We start from the raw sequence: 11,373 nt of genomic DNA, 5'->3' as shown, positions 1-11,373 counted from the left end.
TGAAGAACATGACCTGCTGTCACACCCTGACCATAGTTTGCTTTGTATGTTTCTATGTTTTGTTTGGTCAGGGTGTGATCTGAGTGAGCATTCTCTGTTGTGTGTCTAGTTTGTCTGTTTCTGTGTTTGGCCTGATATGGTTCTCAATCAGAGGCAGGTGTTAGTCATTGTCTCTGATTGGGAACCATATTTAGGTAGCCTGTTTGGTGTTGGGTTTTGTGGGTGATTGTCTCCTGTGTCAGTGTTTGTGCCACACGGGACTGTTTCGGGTTTACACGTTTGTTGTTTTTGTAGTTTATTCATGTATAGTTTTCTTATTAAAAACAAACATGAATTTCAACCACGCTGCATTTTGGTCCTCCTCTCCTTTGACGGAAGAATCCCGTTACACCTGCACCAAAGTCAAATTAGGATATAACGTTAAGCCAACGAGACAGTGTCCAAGTTAAAAAATTATCTGGTAGAATGCCCTGCTTTTATTTAGTCACACTCACAAGCGTAAGCCATTTTCTGTAATTGGCTCGCCATTAACTTGTAAATAATGATCTTGTTGTGAGTTCATGTTTCTGTAATAATAAAAACAAATGAAATAAATTGAAGACGCAGTCAGCTATATGATATGGTCATTATTTGAACTGTCTAGCCAGCTAATGTAACATTAGCTAGTTAGCTAACAAGCTAGAAACTAACCAAAACCTTGTTTAGAAATGAGCTTTTAGTTGCCTGGTTTGCTATATTGACATACACTAAATTCATTTTTAAACGGCTGGGTTCATTGGTGTTAAAATACACTAGCTGTGCTATTTTGGACCACCAGGCTGCTGGACAATCATGCAACCTATTGTTTTTGTGTTTATACTTGTTCATAACGACAATGACAAGTTGGATGTCGGACGGCAATAGAATGTTCATGATGTCACTGCGAAAACTGTCGATAGATATAATATAAAGCCTTTAGTTTTAAAATCTTTGGTTGTTTAGTACATGGCCTCACATGTGAATCCTTAAAGAGATTATTGGGGCTAAGGCTTAAGAGGGTGTGAATGATGCTGAATGGGTGTAGACAAAGAAGAGCTCTCCAGTGGGTTTACCAAAACATTCGAGGGCTATTCTCTCAAAAGTGAGATTACAGAATTACTTTCCCATTGTCCCTCAACTGTAGTGTATTACATACAATTTTCTAGCACTGAGTCTCTACTTTTATCCAATGTAAAAGAAAAAAACTATTTCAAATTAAAATCAAATTTTGCTACATATGACAGAATTGAGCCAGTCGGTCACGGATGATCTAACTAGGGAAAACAGAGAATAACTCAGGACCCTGAGTTCAACCAATGGTCTAAAACCTAGGCCCAGAGCTTTTCCTGCTCAGGTAAAAGTGAGGACCCTTATTGTCACTCTAGGCTTTCTTAGGTCTACAGTACACTTTCAGGGCTTGTCCACCCAGAGGAGACGCCAGAAGGTGTGACTCCCAAATTGCACCCTATTGCCTTTATAGTGCATGTCTTTTGACTAGAGGGCTCTGGACAATTATAGGAAATAGGGAATATATAAAGGGAATGCAGCCATTTGGGATGCAGCCAAGATCGGCAGTGCTTCTACACCTGCATTGCTTGCTGTTTGGGGTTTTAGGCTGGGTTTCTATACAGCACTTTGAGATATCAGCTGATGTAAGAAGGGCTATATAAATAAATGTGATTTGATTTGATTCTCCAGGACCCCCTCAGGTCTCTACAGGTTAATAGCTGCATTAATTGGTTCCTAGGGAACGAGGTGATAGTGGACTAATGACCTGGTACCTAATGACTCCATAAACATGTTTATTATGCTCTTGTTATTGGCTTCTGCTGTCACCATGGTGAAGTATGGATGGAGTAAACAAATTACTGGTGTTTCGCACGTAATTTTCATTGACAGAACTCCAAACGTTTTTACAGCTCGTTACAGGGTGGATGGAGTACATGATCAATATATCTTCATTACCCTTACTGTGGGTCAAACATATTTCACAGTGACCCTGGAAATACAAGATTCCTTATCTCTTGAAAGGTATCTGCTCCTCTTATTTCTCAATAAAAATGAAATGTATACAGTCTATTTGTTATTTTCAGGACAGAATAAGTTGTCCAAATTAGAAATCACGTATTCAGAGGAAAACCAAAGCTAGAGGCCATCTGTCAGATAACTGGCACAGAGGTATTATGTTACATTGAACAGTTGGCCCTGAGAAAACAATAAATGCACATAGTTGGTTTTCATGGTATAGTATGTCCCTAGATTTCTCTCTCAAAATGTCACACAATCACCAAGCTTGTATGTAACTTACATTGCCCATATACAGTGGGGCAAAAAAGTATTTAGTCAGCCACCAATTGTGCAAGTTCTCCTACTTAAAAAGTCCAGAATATCACATTGTAGGATTTTTTAATGAATTTATTTGCAAATTATGGTGGAAAATAAGTATTTGGTCACCTACAAACAAGCAAGATTTCTGGCTCTCACAGACCTGTAACTTCTTCTTTAAGAGGCTCCTCTGTCCTCCACTCATTACCTGTATTAATGGCACCTGTTTGAACTTGTTATCAGTATAAAAGACACCTGTCCACAACCTGAAACAGTCACACTCCAAACTCCACGATGGCCAAGACCAAAGAGCTGTCAAAGGACACCAGAAACAAAATTGTAGACCTGCACCAGGCTGGGAAGACTGAATCTGCAATAGGTAAGCAGCTTGGTTTGAAGAAATCAACTGTGGGAGCAATTATTAGGAAATGGAAGACATACAAGACCACTGATAATCTCCCTCGATCTGGGGCTCCACGCAAGATCTCACTCCGTGGGGTCAAAATGATCACAAGAATGGTGAGCAAAAATCCCAGAACCACACAGGGGGGACCTAGTGAATGACCTGCAGAGAGCTGGGACCAAAGTAACAAAGCCTACCATCAGTAACAAACTACGCCACCAGGGACTCAAATCCTGCAGTGCCAGACGTGTCCCCCTGCTTAAGCCAGTACATGTCCAGGCCGTCTGAAGTTTGCTAGAGAGCATTTGGATGATCCAGAAGAAGATTGGGAGAATGTCATATGTTCAGATGAAACCAAAATATAACTTTTTGGTAAAAACTCAACTCGTTGTGTTTGGAGGACAAAGAATGCTGAGTTGCATCCAAAGAACACCATACCTACTGTGAAGCATGATGGTGGAAACATCATGCTTTGGGGCTGTTTTTCTGCAAAGGGACCAGGACGACTGATCCGTGTAAAGGAAAGAATGAATGGGGCCATGTATCGTGAGATTTTGAGTGAAAACCTCCTTCCATCAGCAAGGGCATTGAAGATGAAACGTGGCTGGGTCTTTCAGCATGACAATGATACCAAACACACCGCCCGGGCAATGAAGGAGTGGCTTCGTAAGAAGCATTTTAAGGTTCTGGAGTGGCCTAGCCAGTCTCCAGATCTCAACCACATAGAAAATCTTTGGAGGGAGTTGAAAGTCCATGTTGCCCAGCAACAGCCCCAAAATATCACTGCTCTAGAGGAGATCTGCATGGAGGAATGGGCCAAAATACCAGCAAGTGTGTGTGAAAACCTTGTGAAGACTTACAGAAAACGTTTGACCTCTGTCATTGCCAACAAAGGTTATATAACAAAGTATTGAGATAAACTTTTGTTATTGACCAAATAATTATTTTCCACCATAATTTGCAAATAAAGTAATTAAAAGTCCTACAATGTGATTTTCTAGATGTTTTTTCTTTCTAATTTTGTCTGTCATAGTTGAAGTGTACCTATGATGAAAATTACAGGCCTCTCTCACCTTTTTAAGTGGGAGAACTTACACAATTGGTGGCTGACTAAATACTTTTTTGCCCCACTGTATATATATACACAGTTGCATACATCTTAGCCAAATACATTTAAACTCAGTTTTTCACAATTCCTGACATTTCTGACATTTAAATCCCCTGTCTTAGGTCAGTTAGGATCACCACTTCATTTTAGGATAGAGAAATCAGAATAATAGTAGAGAGAATCATTTATTTAAGCTTTTATTTCTTTCATCACATTCCCAGTGGGTCAGAAGTTTACATACACTTCAATTATTATTTGGTAGAATTGACTTTACATTTTTTAACTTGGGTCAAACGTTTCAGGAAGCTTTCCACATGCTTCCCACAATAAGTTGGGTGAATTTTGGCCAATTCCTCCTGACAGAGCTGGTGTAACTGAGTCAGGTTAGTAGGTCTCCCTGCTCGCACACACGTTTTCAATTCTGCCCACAGATTTTCTATGGGATTGAGGTCAGGGCTTTGTGATGGCCACTCCAATACCTTGACTTTGTTGTCCTTATGCCATTTTGCCACAACTTTGGAAGTATGCTTGGTGTCATTGTCCATTTGGAAGACCCATTTGCGACCAAGCTTTAACTTCCTGACTGATGCCTTGAGATGTTGCTTCCATATATCCACGTAATTTTCCTTTCTCGTGATGCTATCTATTTTGTGAAGTGCACCAGTCCCTCCTGCAGCAAAGCTTTTTTATGGTGGATTTGGAGAAGTGGCTTCTTCCTTGCTGAGCGGCCTTTCAGGTTATGTTGATAGGACTCGTTTTACTGTGGATATAGATACTTTTGTACCTGTTTCCTTCAGCATCTTCACAAGGTCCTTTGCTATTGTTCTGGGATTGATTAGCACTTTTCGCACCAAAGTAAGTTAATCTCTAGGAGACAAAACATGTCTCCTTCCTGAGTGGTATGACGTCTGCTTGGTCCCATGGTGTTTATACTTGCGTACTATTGTTTGTACAGATGAATATGGTACCTTCAGGCGTTTGGAAATTGCTCCCAAGGATGAACCAGACTTGTGGAGGTCTACAATTTTTTTCTGAGGTCTTTGCTGATTTCTTTTTATTTTCCAATGATGTCAAGCAAAGAGGCACTGAGTTTGAAGGTAAGCCTTGAAATACATTGTCACGACTTCCGCCGAAGTCGGTTCCTCTCCTTGTTTGGGCGACGTTCGGCAATCGACGTCGCCAGCGTTCTAGCCATCCCCGCTCCATTTTCATATATCCATTTGTCCTGTCTTGTTTCCATACACACCTGGTTTTCATTTCCCCAATCAATCTACTTGTATTTAACCCTCTGTTTCTCATCAAGTTTTGTGTGTAATTGTTTCATGTTATGTGGTGTTAGTTTACGCGCTTTACTTTTACGTTTGATTTATGTAGTGCTCTCGTTTTTGGAACTATAATAAAAGTGCGCCTGTTAATTATACTCTGCTCTCTTGCACCTGACCTCCAATACACTATTGACATACATCCACAGGTAAACCTCCAATTGACTCAAATGATGTCAATTAGCCTATCAGGCGCTTCTAAAGCCATGACATAATTTTCTGGAAATTTCCAAACTCTTTAAAGGCACAATCAATTTAGTGTATGTAAACGTCTGACCCACTGGAATTGTGATACAGTGAACTATAAGTGAAATAATCTGTAAACAATTGTTGGAAAAATTACTTGTCATTCACAAAGTAGATGTCCTAACCAACTTGCCAAATTTCTGACTTCAACTGTATGCACTTGTGGGTAAAAAAAAAGAAAAAAAGGAAATCAGAAATATTTCCTGTGGAAAAAATGGAAGTGTTTGATGGGACGTGCGACATTTTGAAAGAATGTATTGTTAATTGGCAGCGAACGGGGAAGAGATATCCCACCTATGTCATGGCTCTGGATGGTAAGCTAACTAGCTAGCTAACGTTACCCAGCTAATGACACAGTATAGCGTAGCTAGCTAACAAGATATGGTTAATGTTATCAATCGTAAAACTTAGTTAGAAATTATTAATACAGCCAAGACATTTACTATAACAATAACTAATGTAGCAAACATTAGCTACCTAAGGAGCTAGTTATATAATTTAGAGTAAGTTCACTAGTATGTGTAGGTAGCATGCTAACTAGCTGCTGGTTAGCACGAAAGCTAGCTAACACATACTGACTGGGTTGATTGCCAGGCCGTTGTTGTAAATAAGAATTTGTTCTTAACTGGCTTGCCTGGTAAAATAAAAGATATAGCTAGCTAGTAAGTTAAGTTGAAAACACAGCTTATGATATTATGGGTTGGGGGGGGTATGCAACATGGTGAGCAATGTGAGCCGCTCCTAGCTATCGCCTAGCTAATAATGTTCATTTTTACTTTGTAGAATATTGCAAGAGACTAGTATAAAAAAAAAAAAATTTAAGGACCAGGTCAGAATGTGCAAGAGAAGAAAGGGAGAGGAATGAGGGTGGAAAAGAAAAAACACGCATTATGTGGAAGAACCTTAAAATACTATTCAGAAGGTCTGATTAGTTGTGAAATTGACTAGCTATGTCTTTGCGCAAAACCTGTAATTTCCTTACTGTAGCTATGTTACTCTACCAGACTGTATAACAGAAAAAGAAGAGGGCCGAGTCTGGAAAAAAAAACATCAGGCGGAATTAATTACCAGTGTATCAAGTCAAGTAAGTTTCTAACACTTTGTAGCATTAGTAGTGCAATCTAAATTGATGGATTAAAGGTGAATTTAACCCTGTCTCACCTTCTTAATGTACTAATCACTAATATTAGCATAACACTTTGTCATAAAATTCAGATTTCTCCTCAACACAGCCAAATACATTTAAAAAATAGTTATGTGGTTAATAATTGTCTGAAACACCTCCAATCATTGAGACAAAAAAAAAACACCACAAATAGTGTCAATTGTGGATTTTGTCTTTAAAAAATATGTCCCCTATTCATGTCTAAATTTGTAAGTTGTACAAAGAATCTTTGTCCTTCCAGGCCAGACCTCAATATGACACAGAGAGTGAGGAGGACTTCACCTTAGTGTCAAAACAGGAAATGCAAATGCAACTAACCACTGCAAATTTTCAAATAAGGGAGCTTAAAAGAGAAAATGCAGCACTCAGACAATCTCTCTCCATGATTGAAGGTTAGCTTTCCTGTTTGTGGATGAACCCACAACTAAGGTTTAGTTTTGTATATACCCATAGATACTGTGATTAGGTTCAGTTGTAGGTGTATCTGTTAGTAGGTGCAGTTGTAGTGTCTACCAATCTATTAGTTGAATGCATATTGCATGCAAGTTTAATGATAGCATATTATGTTCTGTATATTTATGCTCCAGGAGGTGAAAAACCTAAAGAGGGAGAGAATGAGACACACAACATCAAAGGGTGTCTGTGTGTTTGGTTTAAGCATGATGACCAGAATATGAGGTGTAGAGATTGAGAGTAGGAAAGATGATTAGAAGTTGGAAGGAGGTGGTTGAATGAATCTATATTCACCTTCTCTAACTGTCTGTGTGTTCCCAGACATGGCTGGTGGTTTGAGACCCATCCCCAAATCTCACAATGGTGAGAGAGGAAAAACAGTTTCTAATGGTGTGTGTGTCATAGATTGTTGTTAGGTTGATGATCAGAATATGAGGAGTAGAGCTTGAGAGTAGGAGGGATGATTAGAAGTTGTAAGGAGGTGGTTGAATGAATCTGTATTAAATCTCTTTAAATGTCTGTCATACATGTATACATCATGGCTGGTGGATCCACACCATTCCTCCAACCCTCAAAAGCAGCACTCCAAGACATAGCCGATGGTAGGGTGACTTCAAACCTTGAGCTGTAAAGTGGGGATGCAAACTAGTCACAATTTGAATACAAAAGCAGGTGTATTAACAATACAGCAATCAGGAAAAATACTGAATGCATGTGCAGTTTAGCTTAATTTAATGTAAATGTTTAATGCATATTGTAGTACAATGATAATTTCTCTTATAAGTGTTTTAACTTATAGAGTTCCATATAGGAATATGCAAAACATATTCACAAAACTATTTCTCGTTAACTAATAAAACTATCTAACGGAGTACAGCAAGCAAACAACTTGAGTCATGGCAGGAAGGACTACGAGAATGGTTTTATAATTCAAATACATTTACTTATTTAATGTAATGCCCGGGGTGTAGTGGAGGAAGGAGTCAGACGCAGGAGACAGAGAGTTCAGAGTAGCACTACTTCTTTTTTCACCAACCAGGTGAAAACAGACGCCACTCAAAACAAATGCCCCAAAAACACAGGGGAACTAAACAGTCCCAAAAACAACTCGCGTACACGAACAACCGTGACTTACAGGCGTGTATAATGAGTACACATAAAACAATCCCGCACACCCAGCAGGCGGGCCGGCTGGCTAATAAAGCCCAACTAATAAACCTAATTAACAACAGGTGTAACTAAAAAAAGAAAAAAAGACAAGGAGGGTGGAGGAAAAGATTAGTGGCAGCTAGTAGGCCGGTGATGCCGAGCACCACCCGAACGGGAAGGGGTGCCACCTTCGGTAGGAGTCGTGACATTTAAAGGGGTGGTTCATCGAAAAAATACTTTTAACCTCATTAGAACATTTGCCTAAGCATTAACCTTCACCAGAGACCGTTTTTAGGTTAGTTGGTTCAGTATTTAGACTTCTGCCATTTTATTTAAAAATGCAGCATTTACGATTTTATCTAGAATGTTTTGAAAAACTACAGTATATGTATTTATCCTCACTTTATGCAAGAAATGTTGTCTCATCATTGAGTTGCCCAAAAACAATCTGTTTTGCTTTAAAAATCGACCTACTGGAGCTAATGTTTTCTCCGGTTTGTGTCATCTGGTTGATACCCTTCCTCTTGGTTCAAAGATTTGCAAGTAAATTCTGACTCTGACCCAAGTCGCGGCTCGGCACAGATTAATAGAAAATTACTTCCTGGATTTGAATGAAAAAATTACTGATATAATTGGGAAAAATTAGGCTAAATATTTTAGCAAAGTAATCTTATCCAGATTTTAACTACATGGGCTATTGGAGGCACATTGGGGTGTCTTTCAGAGATTTTATGATAAACATTGACATTAAATTGGGTTTCTATGGGAGAGGGAGAAGTAGAATTTGCTGATGAACTAAACTAAATACTGATCCAACCAACCTAAAAACTCTCTGGTGAAGGCAATGCCTAGGAAAATGATTAAATGTATTTTTGAACCACCCCTTTAACATAGTTGATGAAAACATTAAACAAGGCAATACAACAGTTTACATTTCAAGATAATACTTTATGAACAAAGCATTTATCTAAACATGAGGCAGAGAACATATGCTTGACTCAAATCTAATATACTGTACTTAGAAAGGGGGGGGAGTGAAAACAAGGGAGACAGAGAGAGAAAGAAGGACATAAGAGTTGTATAGTTACCACTAGTGCTGGGGGATAGGACTACATCCATCATCAACAACGAATACATGACAATGTCAAAAAAATGTTTTTTTTGTTTTTTTTGTCAACTCAAGAAATTCTGTTTTCAGAAACTTTTTACAATCACGGATAATGATGTCAATAATCAATTCATATTTGTGCTCTGCAAAGTCCTAATATTGGTAACAATAATGATTTTGTCCGAATACTCGGCACACCCCTATTAAAGCCAACCAGGGATTATTGCGCTAACAAGGTAAAGTTTTTTAGGACAGGTGCACGCACACACTGTAAATCAGAGCAAATGCTAATATTAAAATACTGTATTGAGTTCGGATATCATTTTTACAAATATTCTAATATCATGCAAAAAAAACTACTTTCTGTCCATCACAAAGGAAAGTTTAAATACATTGTTGATAACTACTACAGTGCTGTACAACGTGGACATTTTGACCACAGCTTCTAAAGGCCCATGTTGTACAGGTGATACTAGCAGAGGGTGTTAAACTCTAGGTGAACATTATCACTCGACTGAGCAAAGAACCATCAAAGTGCATTTCTGAGCTCATGACAGCTCTGCTTCCCAGAGAGGTGATGGCCATCTCTTCGTTGACAGGAAGAAATTTGAATGCATTCCGGGACCAGGAGGCAAAGAAACAGCTGTGCCCAACCAAAATGTCTGCCCTTTGCAGTAAGTTGCTTTGTCATTTTTTACTGTAAATCATGAACAATAACATGTAGAATTATGAAAGATAAGACTTTTACTTCAAAATAAAGCAGAACTACTAGTACAGTAAATGGCCAAAAGGGGTTTTGTAGTTTATTTTATTATATATTTATTACGAGTGTGAATGTGTGTCTGTAACCATATCTCAGGTCTATTAGTTTGTGCCAAGACTGTTGATTAATTTGTGGTTATGCAGGCTATTCTGTACTCAAAGCAAATTTGTTAAAACCCTATTTTCTTTTTCTTTACAGCCTTTTTAATTAGGCGAATACAGATGGAGAAGGATGTTTTAAAAATAATTTGATTGAAGCTTAACAATGAGTCGAAATTGCTTAAATCCACGATTTAGGTTTAAAACTCTTTTTTTTTAACTTAAAGGGAGTAACTTGGAAGCTAAGGCCTAACTTTTTTATTTATTAACTCAGTGAAAAAGTATTAAAATGTATAATTTTTCAAATATGTCCTCGTATCTGTCAACTTCTTAATGTACACTGAACAAAAAAAATCTAAAGTCTTCTATAGTTATTGCTGTAGTATCACTGAAAGATTGCTATAATATTATCATAAGATATACCATTGGTATATCTTTGTACAGTATATTGGTATAGTAGTGAATAATATTAGTTATTGCCAGAGCACATTGAGAGAAAAAAGTGTCACACACAATGTAGCAGCCAGGTAGCCTAATATCTATGGTGGTGAAACGGACAGCACTCTCTAAGGTGCTAATTAATTCAAAGCATTTCATGACGTCACTGCAGTATGCTTACATACTTGAGTATAGCTATGAGGCTTACACAAGTCAGAATTTCTTATAGCCTAATTTTCTAGACATTAGTGTACAGCAACACTTTTAGACGACACTGCAGAACACCCGCCATGTACACACATACTCAGCTGTGGGGCTCACAAGACCCCAATTTCATATCATTTTCAAGACATCAATGTAACAGTAGAACAAAATCACAATATGGGAATATCGGAAATATCAAATCAAATAAATCACTGTAGGCTACAGCAAAACACACATATGATAATATATAGGCCTCCTGCCTGTGTGATAATATGAAGCACATATTCAGATTACAAACTGTTCTGTGCTGTGAAGGTAAAGGGGAAAAAATGTCCTATCTTAGTTTTCAAAACCTCCCATAATGACTCTCCCATGTCAAGTCCATTTAACTCCTGACGGTGCATGTTCACTAGATAGCAGTAAATTGCTGTGTGCCGCTTAGGCCACCCATTGTGACTTATTTGTGGGCGTGCTGGCAGCAAAGAGCAGCATGTTCGATTGTGCTTCAAGAATTCAGCATAGCAAGTTTGTATGAAGGTCTGGTTATTAAATGGGTAAATAGTTCAATAGTAA

The 11,373-nt window shown here is 38.3% G+C and overlaps 1 long non-coding RNA gene across 1 annotated transcript; it reads left to right on the top strand.

The window, feature by feature from the left end:
- The first annotated feature begins 5,545 nt into the window (after positions 1 to 5,545).
- Positions 5,546 to 10,434, top strand: LOC112267570. The gene is made up of 3 exons (XR_002956109.2): positions 5,546 to 5,736; positions 9,897 to 9,971; positions 10,259 to 10,434. It is a non-coding gene; the product is annotated as an uncharacterized LOC112267570 (long non-coding RNA).
- Positions 10,435 to 11,373: the final 939 nt, after the last annotated feature.

This window comes from Oncorhynchus tshawytscha, linkage group LG14, assembly GCF_018296145.1.
Source record: "Oncorhynchus tshawytscha isolate Ot180627B linkage group LG14, Otsh_v2.0, whole genome shotgun sequence".
Lineage (NCBI taxonomy): Eukaryota > Metazoa > Chordata > Actinopteri > Salmoniformes > Salmonidae > Oncorhynchus > Oncorhynchus tshawytscha.
This window is presented reverse-complemented; position numbering and strand designations above follow the sequence as displayed.